Genomic DNA, 16,547 nt, shown 5'->3' with positions numbered 1-16,547 from the left:
CAGACTTTAGCATGCATGAAAAAAGGATCAATAAGGCCCTAGTTTGGGTGCGTTTTCCTGATTAGCCACTGGAATATTGGCACAAGAAGGTATTACTGACCATGGCAAAGGTGGTAGGGAGGCCAGTTGGGCTCGACCAATGCACCAGGAATGTAATATATAGAAATTTTGCTCGGGTTTTGGTGGAGATGGAGGTGGGGGCCCCAAGGCCTGAAGAAATTCAAGTGGAACATAGGAAACCTAGGACTTTTAAGCAACAATTGATCTATGAGGACTCATTGGGGAAATGTGGCTTCCACAAAAAAAATGGGGCACCAACTGAATGGCTGCCAAGAGAAGAAGGCCTATGATGAATGTCAGAACACTTTGGACAAGGCTGGGATCCCAGGAGTAGTGTACGGAGAAGATAGAGTCAACTCAGAAATGAGTAACTCACCTGGTCGAGGCATGTCTTTTTTGGAAAGAGGTGATCACAATCTTTCAAATTCAAATTTGAATATTATCTCTCACACCCCTCCTAGCGATGAAAGAGGGGAGACAGGTGTATCAACTCCCATAATTGACGCTTCTCGGTTACCTAATGTGGAGGAAGGAGAGATTTTAATTGATTTAATTGACAAAAATCCTTAGTCTATTCTGCCCACTTCGGGTAACTTGGGATTATATCATGTGGGGGAGGAATCAATTAACGAAGCTACTATTGGTGAGGAGGTACAGGTTAGGGAAGAAGCAAATATGGAATCCTTCGATTCTGAGTATGAAGAGGTTTCCTCTGGCACTGAGGTGGACCAATCCAACTTTAACTCCAGCTCTGAGGTTGGTTAGGAATCAGACCAGTCTAAAAAATTGAAGGAGAATCGAACCAGGTTGGCCCCACACCTGGTTCGGTAGTGCAATAGGAAAATCGTGCTGTAGCACCTTCTTCACAGGGTGCGGTGAGGGTTGTCACCCATGCTAAGAGAACTGGGGTGATCCTAGGGGTAACCGTGGAGGACTGGCAGGAAGGGTGGTCATACCTCCTCCAATAAGGTGCATTCGGCCCCTTTACAATTTCCCTTGAGCAGAATGGAGGTCGCTCGTATGGGGGTACACGTTGTTGACAAATAAGCCGCCATAGTAGAGAAAGGGAAAGAAGTGGGGGAGAGAAGGGTAAGGAGCAACAAAGGTGGTGGTCAGACCTCGAAGTCTGATAGGTCAAAAGGAAAAAAATGTAATCATGCAGATTTTCTATTGGAATATTCGAGGTGTTCAGAAGACAGTGGCCTCCAGGGAGCTACAATTTTTTCTCCATGAGCACTCTCCTGATGTGGTGTGTATAGCAGAACCTATGGTGGATTTGGTGTCTTTCCCTTCTAATTTTTTCAATCGGTTGGGTTTCATGGCTGAGCTTATCCATAATTCTCACCGTGACAAAGTGCCAAACCTATGGGTCATTTGGAAAAACTCTCTTTAGAGGCCCATTGCGCTATAATCATCTGAGCAGCTAATTTATGTTTCGATGATCTGGAATGGTCAAAGTGTTGATTTCTATGGCCACGCCTCCTATTTTAGGGTGGAGCGTAGAAATCTATGGGTGGAGTAGGGTCTACAGTGGCTTTGGCTCTTCCATGGACTATTGTAGGGGACTTCAATGCTACATTGTATTTCCATGAGAAGAAGGGCCCAGGCAGATTTAATGTGGGCGCTGTGGCCGAGTTCTAGGCTATGGTGGATGCATGTGACTTTATTAGTGCTCCTTCTCAAGGTGCTAAATTCACTTGGACAAATAATAGATGTAGAGGGCATATGGCAGTAGTTCTTGATAGATGCTTCTTCAATGCGCAATGGTTGGATGTGTTTGGTGTTTGTGGGCATCAGGTCCTCTATAGATCGGTATCGAACCATGCTCCTACAATTTTCTCCTCTGCGACAGCCCCCCATCCTCAAAATGCTCCTTTTCGCTTCCATTGTTTTTGGATGGAGGAGGACTCATTTGAGGACCTGGTGAGGGATGTGTGGTCTAGAGAGGTTAGGGGAGGTCCCATTGGTAGACTCGCATAAAAGCTTAAAGTAGTGAAGGGCACACTTAAGGGGTGGGTGAGGTAGGTTTTTCCAAATATTGACATGGCCCTAAAGGAAGCTTTAGAAGGGATGGAGGAAGTTCAGAGATTCATTGATCAGATGGGGATGTGTGATGATCTATATGTAAGGGAAGCAGAGGCTAAAACCAGGCTGTTGAAAGCGGTGGAGATGTATGAAAAGATTTGGCCTGAGAAGGCTCGTTGTAAGTGGGTGAAGTTAGGTGACCACAACTCAAAGTTTTTCCACCAAATGGTTAAGGTTCACCGTGCAAAAAACTACATCCGTTCATTGAAAAAATAAGATGGCTTGGTGGTCACTGAGTTGAGGGAGATGGCAGAGTATGTGGTCCAATTCTTTAAAGAATTTCACAAGGCTGATCATAATGTCCCTCACTTGGAGCTACTGTAAGTCATACCTAAAGAGGTGAACAGGGAAGACTCTTTGATCTTAGAATTGATACTTGTGAGGGAGGAGATTAAGCAGGTAATTTGGGGGTTGGACCCTGATAGCTTGCCTGGCCCTAATGGGTTTTCTGGAGCATTTTTCAAGCAATGTTGGGAGATAGTAGGCAAAGATTTCTGTCGAACAGTGATGGCATTCTTCTGTGGCGGGAAGCTTCCAAATGGGTAAAATAATAACTTTGTGACGTTAATCCCAAAGGTGGAGGGGGCTGGTTCCTTGGATAAGTTTGGCTTATCTGTATGGCTAACTTCTTCTATAAGGTCCTATCAAAGATTATGGCAGAGAGGTTGGCTTGTCTTCTTCCTCGCTTGGTATCAGATGAGCAAGGGCCATTTCAAAAAGGTAAGATTATCTCTGTAAACATTGGTTTAGCTTCTGAACTTGCAAATTTGTTACATACCTCGGTCAAGGGTGGTGAAATGGAAATTAAAGTAGATGTGCAGAAGGCCTATGACATCCTATCATGGGACTTCCTTTTTCAAGGTTCTAAAGAAATTTAAGAGATTTTTTTCTCAAATACCAATAGTTTTTTGGTCAAATTTTTAACTTGGAAAAAAGTAAAATATTCTTTGGTAAAGTTGCTCCTCACCGGAAGAGATTTATTGCTGATTTGCTGAATATTCCTATATGTTCTCTACCAACAAGGTATCTTAGGGTAGAGATCTTCAAAAGTGCTATTAAGAAGGATAGGATACTACCCTTGATGGACAAGATTAAAGCTCGTCTGTAGGGATGGAGGGGCAAACTGCTATCAATGGCAGGTCAGGTAGAGTTGATTAGGTCTGTGATCTCAGGCATGTCAATTTATAACTTTTCATATTATTGGTGGCCTGAATCTGTGATCAAAATAGTGGAGCAATGGATGAGGAACTTCCTATGGTCAGGAGATATTGACACGGTGAAGAAAATCTCTATTAAATGGGAAGAACTATGCAGGCCTAAGGTGGAAGGAGGTCTAGGGATCAGAAGATTAAGGGATGTGAACTGTGAGGGGCTCAGTAAACTTGTGTGGCAGATGAAACATGAGAAAATTGCTTTTGTTAGTTTCTTACGGGCGAGGTTTGTGAACGAAGGAGGAAATCTCAAGAAGGGGTATAAATCTTCCTTTGTAGTAAAAGGTATAGCCAAGATGTGGCACTTTGTCTCTGAAGTTGAGCGTTGGATGGTGAGAAATGGTGAAGATATATATTTTTGGCATGACCGATGGTTAGGTCTGCTCTCAATTGCGGGAGCTCTCCCCTCTCCCTAGATCTCTTTTTCATAACACAAGTAAAGTTGTGGATTTCATTTGGGAGGGTAAGTGGTGTCTTCCCCAGGCCAACTCAGATTTCTTGTGTAGCATATTCAAAGAAATCAGTAGTATACCTCTGCCACTTGGTCACAGGGATAGATGTTGCTAGTCTCATTCCTCTTTAGGTGCCTTTTCTTCAAGGTCGGCAAGGGAGGCGCTGAGAAAGGGTGTGCCTAAGGTGGGCAGGGCAAAGGTAGTATGGGGGACTGGCTTGCTGCCTCACAATTGGTTGGATGGAGGTTAATGCATAGAAAACTGCCCTGTGACGAGATGGTGAAAATTGAAGGGGTGCCACTGCCTTCCAGGTGTGAGCTTTGCTACAAGGTGGAGGAGCTTTTCCAGCACTTGTTCTTGGAGTGTGAAGGTGCTGCTTATATTTGGAGTGCTTTTTTAGAGGTCTTTTCAAATTTTTGTGGCCTAATCAATGGGCAGATTTTCCAAAGCATGCTACATAGTGGAACCAAAGGTCTAGCACTACTGGCATATCTAATGTATGGATGGAGGGTTTGATCCTTATTCCCTACTTTATATGGATGGAGAGAAACTCAAGGAGGTTCAGGGGAATGCATCGATCTTATGGCCAGATTTTCTTTACAATCATCGAGGAAGTCAGAAGGCGTGGGCCAGGGAAATAGGACAGAATCAAATCTCTTCTAGATATAGAGAGGTGCACTAATCTGAATATAGTGGTGCAAAGAATAAGGATCAAGGGAGTGCGTGAATTTTTTTGGCTTCCTCCAATGGTAGGGTGGTGGAAACTAAGCTGTGATGGCTCGTCTTTGGGGAATCCAGGGAATGCAGGAGCAAGTGGTGTAGTAAGAGATAGCAATGCTCAGGTGGTCTTATCTTTTAGCTCCTTTTTAGGTAAAGCAACGAGCTTACAAGATTAATTCCATGCTTTGATGGAGGGAATCGATAGAGCAAGAGAGAAGAAGTGTGAAGCTTTATGGATTGAATGTGATTCGGTATCAGTGGTCATTATTGTGCAAAGGGGGCTGATCCCATGGTTTGTATGGCAGAAGTGGTCCGCTCTCAATTCCTATCTTAGGGGTATCAGTTAGAAAATCACTCATTGCTACCGGGAAGCCAATCCGATAGCAATTGGACACTCCAAAGTCCATTCTTGCCTCAGTACCGGTTCCACCATCTAAAAGAATAATCAACGAGGTGAGCTTCACGAGCCCAGTGAGGGGGTTACATGCAAGCACATGCAAACAAATGATGCAATGCATGCCTAAAAAAAGTATATGATGCTCATGATCCGATTTTAGCAAACAATACTTAGCAAACAATTGCTAAGTCCAAGAGAAGGTATCGGTGCTACTATAACATCGTATGCTAGGTCCAAAAAACCCATCAATCACCCCGTAAACCCCTAATGGGTAAGTAAACCCACCCTATAACCTCAATCCTAGAAAATCCATCGATCACTTGAGCTGTAGAATAGTCACGGTCCCAAATAACCCATCGTTCACCCGTGTTCTGGGGTAGCCACGGTCTCAAAAAGCCCATCGGTCACCCATGTTGCATCACAAGCATACCATCTCATGGGATTAGCCATTACCTAACCTCCTGCTGGCAAGGAGTTTAGCACCAGGGTCTATGAATCTTAACCAGATGCAATCTACATGAATGTGTATACCATCATCATTCATCACACAGCATACATACACACATCCTCTGATCTCTAGGCCCAGGGTACTGGAAAGAACCTCGGCCACACCGTGCCCTAGACCATCAATACCAGCCTCTGTTTTAATCACCAGTATATCAGACACCTTTTGGTGACATCATCGGTAGGACCACTAGCAAATCATACATCTATCGATGGACAATACTAAACTATCTTTAAGGAAGTTTAAGGGATTTTTAAATGACCCTTTTGAAACCATTAGACAATACCTACCCTTGTAATTAAGATAGAGACATTCACCTTTCGGTGAGGCCGAGCGGGGCACTTTTCGGGCATTCTTTCATGGAATTTCTTCTCCAAGTGAACAAACAAAGTTATAAAATTTTAAAACTAATGTATGCCATTTCACTCTTATGTTTTTAATTAAAATCTCATGTATGCTTTACTTTCAAATATGTCAGATGTTTGAGTATGAATTGTGGATGTAATGTGATTATGAATGTGTGGGATCCGGTGTGGCTGAGGAGAAAACTGCTACCGTAATCGCCACGTGGTTTTATAATGTATGTTATGTGTATTAGAGCTAATATTGGCATGGGTTGTGGTGTGGCTATTGGTAATTCCAGTGCAATAATGCCATACTAACTGTATGTATGCTAGACTTAGGCTTGGGCATGGGATGCGGTGTTGTCGATGGTGATTCTGGCACAACAATTTCCACACTAACTGTATCATTACTAAAGACATGTATATTGTGATACCCTACTTTTTAAATCCGGTCTAATTACATGGTTGACCCGGTTTAACCATGCAGGACCCGAACCGGAGAGGGTTAAGGCGGGTTCCTTATGGACCATGATGGCAAGGGTAACTTTGAACACTGGTAGGCTGGACAAGTCCGAGTCAGTGCCAGAGGAGACGGGTGTACCCAAGTCGTGTACATGCACATATCATACGGCCATGTACGGATAAAGCAGGTATGTAGCAGTATTCTAAAGCGTATACGTACAATATACCTTATGCCGAGAGTGAGATTCATGCCGAGAGTCGAATCCCATCAAAATCCCACTTGTTGGCCAATTTTCGACCCTCAGATGGGCGATCACAGGTGGGCGCATCCACCCACCTAAGTGACCCACCCATGTGATTACTTAGTTATTTTAGAAAGTATAAATAGCATTTATGAGTTTTTCATTTTCTCATTTATGACATTCGGGTGGTTGGTGAAAAGAGTAAAGAGGAGAGAGAAAAGGAAGGAGAAAAGAGAACGGAAAAGAAGAAAGGGAGGAAGAGGAAGAAGGAATGGATTTAAGCGGCGCCAAGGCTTGATCTTCCCATTCCGACGCCGGAAGAGTGATCCCCAACACGAGATCTACGTTTAGAGGTGAGAGAAGGCTATATTCCCTAAACTTTTACCATACCCAAGTAAAACCCTCGATTTGGGTAGTGGTTCTTGGGATCTTGTAGATTCCCCTTGAGATGATGAATTTAAGGTTTAATAGATGGTTTATGTGTTGATTTTGAAGGATTTGAAGAAGTGTTTCCACGGTTGGAGGAGCATTGGTGATTTGAAGTGATTTTGGGATTTTTGAACAAGTTCTTGAGAAAAGAAGGTAAGATGGCTTCCATTCCTTAAATCTAATGTAGATCTAGGTTAGAACCATCTTATGAGACCTTGAATGTGTGGAGAATGGGTTTGGAAAAGCCCCATTTGATTCCCCAAAGGTTGGGGAAGGTTTCGGGGAAAAATGGTATTTTCCCACCAAGACTAGTGGGCCAAGACCGGTGGGCCAAATGGCCTACCTGAGGGCACCCACCTGAGAGGGCAGGCCCTTGGGGCCAATTAGTGGGCCCAACCGGCGGGCCAATCTGCCCGCCAGTCTTAGCAGGGCCAACAGACGGGCCGACTGACGGGCCAACCTGCCCGCCGGTCTTAGCAGGCCCTCGGGGCCAACCGACGGGCTGACCTACCCGTCGTTCATGACCGGTGGGTCAGGACCGGTGGGTTGACCTACCAGCCGGTCATGACTGGTGGGTCATGACAGGTGGGCTGTCTAACCCACCTGTGAGGCTCCCGGCGTGGTTTTTACGTCCGAATGGACCCAAAACGGACGTGCGACCTTTTTTTAAGATTCTAAACATGATTTTGTCATCAAATCTTGTTAGTTTTGACCCCAAAGTGGTGAAATGCTAACCCCATTCACTTATGATAGGTTCACCAAAATTGACGTTTCTCGTGCCGGATCTCACCCGTACCAGGCATGAGTCTTTGTACACAACAAGTAAGTGGAGAGAGGACGATTGGCCTTATTTTAAGGCTTGTTTGGCATTCATTTAATTGTATCTAGACTAGCCATGTCATCATGCAAATTACATGTAGCTTATCCATTCTCATATTATTATGACATGTGTGTTATGTTATTTTCTCAATATCAAATGATGATGTGATTATGTGATAAATGATGACATCATAGTGCATAATGCATTAATAGACTAGATGCCATAGTCGGCTTGAAAACAAGTGCATTAGTGGCCCGTGGAATGGGACGCTAAGGTACTATGCAATCATACTATGTCATATAAGAGCATGCGGTGTAGGATTATCATCTTCCCGTGCTACGACCCTTCCCAATAGGGGTTGAGGTGTTGGTTTACCATTTGGGGGGAAGCAATGGTCGCGGTTGTCGGGTCATTGTGGCGGTTAGACATACGCCCGACTGGTCATTAGAACAGTTGGCAATCCCGATGGTATATTCAAGAGGGCCAATCGTACTGCTTTTAAATTGCTGGAGTTAGCACCTTTATTTTCTGTCATTTACTTTTATGTTGAGAGCCGGTGGTCGGCATGCTTTACTTTTTCGAGTACTCACAGTGGACCTTCTCCGATAGCCCTATGGGCGTATCACGGGATGGAGTTCACGGCTCGTACCCGGAGTATACGCGCACTGTGGTTGTAGTAGCACTAAACCAAAGACTTAGTAATGTTGTTTAGGTGGATGTGATGAAAAATGGAGTGCATAGCATGTAGTGCATATGATTGTGATTGTTGTGTGGACTGCTGTGTGGCCCTTCTTTTCACTTACTGAGCTAGTGAGCTCATCCCACGTGTGCACCCCTTTTAGAGGATTTTGCTGGTCATCAACCTGAAGAGCAAGGGTCGGGCCCCACAATTGAATTCCCTGAAGGGGATTGGTGGGTCCCCGAGGAATTAGAGCACAACATGGATTGCTCGTACGAGGGCTGTGCTACGGGACCGTAGTTTTGACACCGAGCTGAGCTTTACTCTTTGATTATTTTTGATGATCCCTTTTGTGTACTTGATATATAAGTTGTATTCTTTTTGTGTAAATATCATGCCTGCGGGCCCACATGTACTTAATTATGTACTACAATTTGGGTATCAAGTATAATGGGGATATTTACAAGTAAATTAAGTCTTCCGCTGAACTGTTGAACATTTTCTTAGTTGTGTGTATGCCGTGGTTGGATACTGTATCAACTGATCCTGGCAGGTTTGGATTAACTGGAGTTAATCGTATCACCGGTCTGGTTCTATGTGAACAAGGTGTGACAACAGTGGTATCAGAGCGTGATGCTCTATTCACTCACAGCATACCATTTAGACCCCCTAGAATCTATAAATGGAACTGGGATTGGGTAAATGTAAAAACCTTAAAGAGTTAAAAGCCAAAGAAAGAAAGCAATAATAATGGTTGTAGTTAGTTATTGCATTCATGGCATGCATGAGAGAAAATTACTTGGAACCAATAAAAGATTAATTAATTGAGGTCATAACCTATCGAGTACGAATTTAACGAAATTTCGGCAGCATAACGGCACAAAACGAGATTTCCAAAAATTTTTCATAGAAACACCTGTATAAACAATATATATATATATATATCAATGATCATAATTAAAAAATTCACCACAAACCACCATCAAAACACATCACCCCACAAATAAGTCTAGTTACAGAGAAAATACAAAGAATGAGAAAAGAAAGAAAAATAAAATATAAAGAATGAGAAAAGAAAGAAAAATACAATAAGATCAACAACATGAAACAGGTGAGAAGCTGGTGTGGATGGACGAGCTAAGTCCTCACTAATCATCATCATCATCCAATACTACTACTCTATTCACCTAAGGTCTAGAGTTAACGTTGAGTCGACGGTCGTAGTAGTCAAACCTCGAGTTCACTAGCTATACATCCCTCCGAAGTTGGGTAAAATCTGTTGAAATGGCATTGGCCATTGTATCCAAGTCCTGGCCCAATCTGAGAAAGGAATTCTCTAAAGTAGCCTACCTCTCCAGGATGTTTTCCTCCCTAGAGGCACTCTCATCCAGTCTCCTTAACAGCTGATCTTGCCCTTCCTTCAAGGCCCTCATGGTAGTTATCATGCCCTCAAAATCAAAGGTACCACTCTCAGGTGGTGGGGCTCTATGCTGTGGGCCTGCAGCTCTCATGAAGTCAGGATCAATACCCCTCGAGTCAAAATCATCCTCCTCACCCTGAGGAACATAGTCCTCATCCTCCTCACTAGACTCCTCCTCCATGGGAACATCCTCCCTAGGGGCAGCCCTCCTATCCCTACCTCTCTGAGCTCAAGCTCTCTGAGGTACATCCATGAGAGTGTGGAGACCCATCCTTAATAGATTCCCCCTATCAAACTTATCTGCTGGCATCTTCCCCTCCTCACCACTCAAGTCCACCCCAAAGAACTCAAAGATCCTGGTGAGGATCCTGCCATATGGAAATCCTCCATCCTCGGGGTGAGAAGTATGGTGCTCCATGGTCTTAAGGATGACGTAAGGTAAGCACAAGTGCTCGTCACCCCCCTCTAAAGCCTTATAATGCAGAAGGCTAAGAAGGCCGCCATGAAGCCCACTTGGTTCCGATGACCCCCTCTGGGGAGTAAGTTGAACTGGACCAAACGGGCAAACACACGAAACTCTGGGAAAAATGATGTCTCAGAATCCAGACGCTCCCTGCTGCCACAGATGGTCTCATAGATGTGGTCCGGTGTCTCCGAACTCAAGAACGGGCCCATGGGCTTACTCCTGGGAGGACTGTAGAAACGGTGCCCAGCTAAAGAAATACCCAAAATACTAGCCAGGGTGTCCACGGTCAGCTGAATGTCCACCCCCTTCACTATACTAGTTATCGCATACTCTCCGTACTGGTAGGAAACCTCCAGGTTATAGTAGAATCTACGAATCAGCTGCTCGTAGCACGGACGGTCTATGTGGAGGATAGAATGCCACCCCAGCGCGGTGAACCTCTCCTGAAGTTAAACCTTATGGAAGTCGTCAACTACCACAGTCTTCTCCATCATCACAGACCTCTTCAGGAAGGCCTACCAGTTGGTTGCTGCCTCTGAACAGCGGAAGAGTTCCTCATCATAGTCGGAAAGATCAATAGGGGCAGGTTCGGGACACCTTGTACGAGGGGCTGGGGAACTAGTCCCCACAGTCCTCCGTTTGGAAGCGGTGGTCTTACACCGAGTACTAGAGGATGCGGGTTCCTTGCCCTTGCCAGAAGACATCCTGGCAAGAAAAGAGGAAAGAATGGTGAGTAAGGAAAAAGGAATAATAAGGGGAATAAATAGATGGGTGAGCAATAAGAAGAAGCCCCGAAACCCAAGTCTTGCAAATAAAAAATGTGACAAACGAGGAATGATACAAAGTCTATGGATGAAATGCATGGCTAGTGACAAGATTGAAGTTATGGAAAAAGATAAATGCGATGAAAGGCATATAAAGCATGGTAAGTAAGGAATGATAGAAAAACCCCAATTCTCAATGTGCAAGGTCAACCTAAGAAAAATGAAAAGTCTCACAATAGAGTAAAGCAAGGTCTTACATGTTCATGGATGAAATGCCATCATTCTACAATCTAGAATATGTAAAAACATCTACTATTATGATATTGAGGTGAAAGGAATCCACAAGTATGAAGAGATGGAAAGAGAATCAGAGAAACCCAACACAAAGAGATGGATTTTCATGGGAAGAAATGGGATTTCAAGCATACGTGACTTTCTATGATCTCTACAACATGTCAAGTATAAATCAAACATAAGGCATTGCATTTGAGTTATTAATTGGGAAGAAAAGAGCAGAGATTGAAGAAATCCCCAAATTTGAGAAAACTAGGGCACGGTTGGGGTTTTCTCTCAAAAATTGAGAAGTAAATCCTAAAACTAGAAATAAATCACTAAGAAATCATCACATTTTCATGGAAACATTGTTCTATGGAAAGAAACATGGAAAAGAATTGAGATTAAAGACTACACATGGTTTCTACCTCCAAAGTACACGTTTTGAGAAGAAAAGATGGCGAAGAGACTTACTTGTAAGTAGAGGAGTTGAATCTTCCCAAAACCGCCGGATCGTTGAGTGGGATCGCGAGTGGAAGCGCCAAGGGACCCTCAAAAATCGCCTGAGAGAGAGAGAATGGGGGAAGGAATAAAAGAAATGAGGAACAGGGGCTTAAAAGCCCTGTTCGTATTTCCGCTCGGGTCGGACCGAGGGGCCAACCTGCCCACCGGTGGCAGCCCACCGGTTGAGAGAAAACTTGAAAAAAAAAATATATAATAATAAAAAGGGAAAGGTGGGGGTGTTATTATATTATTATTATTATTATTCTTATTCTTATTCTTATAATAATAATATACCTGTGGAAAAAAAAGAAAAAGAAAAAAAAAGGGAGTGTGTGGATAGCACCATATGGTCGAGTGGGACCATCGTCCTACTTGTTGAAGCACTAGCCCTGTATTTTTGGAATTAAGTTATGGTTAGTTGCAAACTATCATACACTATAATACCCTGCGTGTTGGTATATAATTATATGTCGATATCAATTCTATGGTGTTTAACCAATGTGGTGTATGATATGTTCCAGGTACAGGGATACGATGGTACGTACTAGATCCAGTAGCAATGCACGAGGTACCCCACGCGGTCCTCGTCCGATCGGTCGACCACCGAATCCCAGGAGGTCCCGCTCTATGGGGTAAACTCCACTTCCACAACCCCCAGCGACCTTTGGTCAGGGTGGGGCACCAGGGGACCCACCTATGACTACACTTCTGGACCCTCCACCGGTCATTACTCCGGCGGATGTTGCTACCATAATCCAGTAGTCACAGCAGGCTTTCTAGCAACAAATGCTTTAATAGCAGCAAGCATTTATTGATGCTATATAGCAACAGCTAGACCTTTCACAAACGGGTCAACCTCCCCGGATACTTACTCCACAGGACCCGCCTGTAGGGTCTGGTAGGGGGCCATAAGTGGGAGGCACACCTCCAATTCCACCCTTCAGCATTCCTCCATATGTGGTGCCCCCTCCATACCCTTACTATCCGATGTATGCACCTAATTACCCGCCGACGAATAATACGTCAAAGGTAGTGGAGTCATTCAAGAGGAACTTGCCACCTGTAATCTCTAAGGTGGGAAGTGATCCTTTAGAGCCGGAACAGTGGATACAAGAGTTGGAGAAGATATTTGAGGTGATTGAGTGCACTGAGGCACAGAAAATTATATGTGCAGGGCTACAACTCAAGAAAGAGGCCAACTCTTGGTGGCAAGCCTCCAAGCCATATTGTTGGCCGCACATCCGGAACCCACCTGGGAACAGTTCAAGGAGTTGTTCTTGGCCAATCATTACCCACATAGCTTCAGAGACTGCAAGGAGACAAAATTTATGGCTTTAACTTAAGGGAGTAAGACTATCCTTAAGTATCAGCAGCAGTTTGAGAGCTTGTTCCATTTTTCCCCTAGGCATATGAGGACAGCTGAAAAAAAGGCTGCAAGATTTCTGAAGGGCCTAAAGGCATCCATTGGGTCTATACTTGAGGTCTTAGATTTGACAGACTATGGCCAGATTGTGCAGAAGGCTAAGACCATGGAAGATAAGCAGAAGGGAGAACAGACCCTCACACCAGGATTGTGGAAGAGGCCAAATCCATTTTCGGATATAGGCAACACCTCCAAGGCATACTGTGGGTCGTACAGTTCTGGGCCTACTTATAGGCAGCCCTATAGGCCATCTGGCTACCCTCCTCGACCAGCTAGTGGTTCGAGCTCTACATCATTTTGCCTGAACACTAGTATGGTGCCTACAGGCCCCAGGCCGCCTCGACCTCCATCTACAGGTGGTCAAGTGCAGAGGGGCCCCGCCCTAGTTTCGACATCATAGATCCATTGCTTTAACTGCCATTCCTATGGGCACTATGCTAAAGACTGTCGGGTCAGACCAGCCTTACCCTCCAGTCAGCCCTCTGTGTTCTGACCTCCCTTAACTCGGGGGAATCAACCACAAGGAAGGATGTATGCCCTATCAGCTGAGGCCAGCACGGAAGTGGTAGCAGGTACATTTCAAATTTAAGAATTTCCTTATGTTGATTATTGATAACCTACTGTACTTATATGCATTGTTACACTAGGTGTTCTACCTATATCGGGCATACCAGCCTATGTCTTATTCGATTCAGGAGCTACACATTCATTCATATCTAAGAGATTTGTTGGGAAACTTTGTATGTCACTCGAGACCCTAGATCATGGGATGATTTTTAGTATGCCTACTGGTAAAGTTACACAGTTGAAGGAGGTGTATGGGCCGTGCCCAGTGGAAATCAGTGGGAAGAAATTGGATGCACAACTCATTAAGTTCAATATGTAGAATTTCGATGTTATATTGGGCATGGATTGGTTGTCGGCTCATCGAGCTAATGTGATGTGTGCTAAAAAACTGATTAGGGTGACAGATGACGAAGGAAAAGAATTGGTTTACCAAGCAGATAAAATGAAACGGGCAAGAAAGGTCCTCGTCTTCGCTCTTCAAGCGGTAAAGTTGTTGGAAAGTGGATGTCAGGGTTACTTAGCATTTGTACTTGATGTAGATGCAAAGGTTGCACCTCTAGAAGAGGTAAAGGTGGTTAAAGAGTTTCCTAATGTCTTTGTAGATGATCTGATGCATTTACCGCCTGATAGAGAATTGGAGTTTGCCATAGACTTGGTTCCTGGAGCAGCTCCAGTGTCTAAAGCCCTATACCGGATGGCACCAGCCGAACTGAAGGAGTTGCAGATGCAGTTGCAAGAATTGTTGGAGAAGGAGTTTATTTGCCCAAGTGTTTCACGATGTCCTCGATAAACCAATGCACCGGCAGCATTCATAGATTTAATTAATCGAGTATTTCACGATGTTATCTTTTGGGTTAACCAATGCACCGGCAGCATTCATAGATTTAATTAATCGAGTATTTCACAATGTCCTTGATAAATGGGTAATTATTTTTATTGATGACATCTTGATCTACTCTAAGACAGAAGAAGAGCACACTCAACACTTGAGGATGGTATTACAGAGGCTGCGAGAACAACAATTATTCGCCAAATACAGTAAATGTGAGTTTTGGCTTGAGCAAGTTGGATCCCTGGGACACATAGTGTCTAAGGTCGGAATCAAAGTGGATCCTGACGAGGTGAAAGCGGTAGTAGAATAGGAAAGCCCTAAGAATGTTACTGAAATTCAAAGTTTCTTAGGTTTGGCTGGGTACTACCGGCACTTCATTGAGAATTTTGCTCGAATCTCAGCACCAATGACCAAGTTAACCAAAAAGGGTGTGAAATTTGAAGGGGTAGAGGAATGTGAGAAGAGCTTTTAGGAATTGAAGAAAATATTGGTGTCGGCCCTAGTGTTAACCATTCCTGAAGGCACAAGTGGAATGACAGTCTACACTGATGCATCCAAAGTTGGTTTGGGTTGTGTTCTCATGCAACGCGGTAAGGTAATAGTGTATGCATCCTGACAACTAAAGGAATATGAGAAGAACTACCCCACTCATGACTTGGAACTAGTCGCAGTCATTTTTTCCCTTAAGATTTGGCGACATTATCTGTATGGGGAGAAGTGCGAGATATACAGTGATCATAAAAGCCTTAAGTACTTTTTCACCCAAAAAGATTTGAACATGAGGCAGAGAAGATGGCTTGAGCTCATGAAGGATTATGACTGCGACATTCAATATCATCCTGGCAAGGCTAATGTAGTGGCAGATGTGTTGAGCCGGAAGTCACAGACTGTATCACTCTCACACTTAGCAGTCAGCCCACCATTTGTACAAGAGGCGACGCTAATGGATGAAACCCTCTTATATGAAGGAGCAACCTTAGAGCTTGAACATCAACTAGAAAACCTTAAATGGTTAACTGTATCCCTGGCGGCTCTACAGGTGCATCCGTCTATTAGGCAAGAGGTGCTAATGAAACAACCTTTGGATCTTGAATTGCAGCGGATCAGAGTTAAGATTCAAGATCAAACAATGAACGACCCTGATTTTGTTTTAGCCAGTGATGGGGCATTGATGTTTCGAGGCAGATTGTGTGTACCTGATGATTTGGATATACAAGACAAGATAGTGTGAGAAGCACATAGCTCCGAGTACTCACTCCACCCAGGAAGTACAAAGATGTATAAAGACCTCAAACAAAATTATTGGTGGCCAAGCATGAGAATCACTATAACCCTATATGTGGCAACTTGTCTTACATGCCAGAAAGTAAAAGCTAAGAGGCATCGACCTTATGGTACTCTTCAACCACTCCCAGTACCAGACTGGAAGTGGGATAGGATTACAATGGACTTCGTCACCGGACTACCATGCACACCTAAAGGGATGGATGCGATATGGGTGATAATCGATCGGCTTACTAAGACTGCTCACTTCATACCCATCAAGACCAAGTTCTCTATGGCCAAGTTAGCACAACTTTATATGGATAACATAGTGTGCTTGCATGGAGTGCCAGTGAGCATTGTGTCAGATAGGGACCCAAGGTTCACTTCCAGATTTTGGAAAAGCTTCCAGCATGCCTTGGGATCACAATTGAATTTGAGTACTACTTTCCACCCACAGACTGATGGTCAGTCGGAGCGAACCATACAGATATTGGAAGACATGCTTAGGGCATGTGCATTGGAAATGTGTGGTAGTTGGGAAGATTATATACCCCTTATGGAGTTTACCTATAACAACAATTACCAAGCTACAATTGGGATGGCTGCGTATGAGGCATTATATGGTA

This window comes from Macadamia integrifolia, unplaced genomic scaffold (assembly GCF_013358625.1).
Source record: "Macadamia integrifolia cultivar HAES 741 unplaced genomic scaffold, SCU_Mint_v3 scaffold2305, whole genome shotgun sequence".
NCBI lineage: Eukaryota > Viridiplantae > Streptophyta > Magnoliopsida > Proteales > Proteaceae > Macadamia > Macadamia integrifolia.
Note: the sequence above shows the minus strand (reverse complement) of the source record.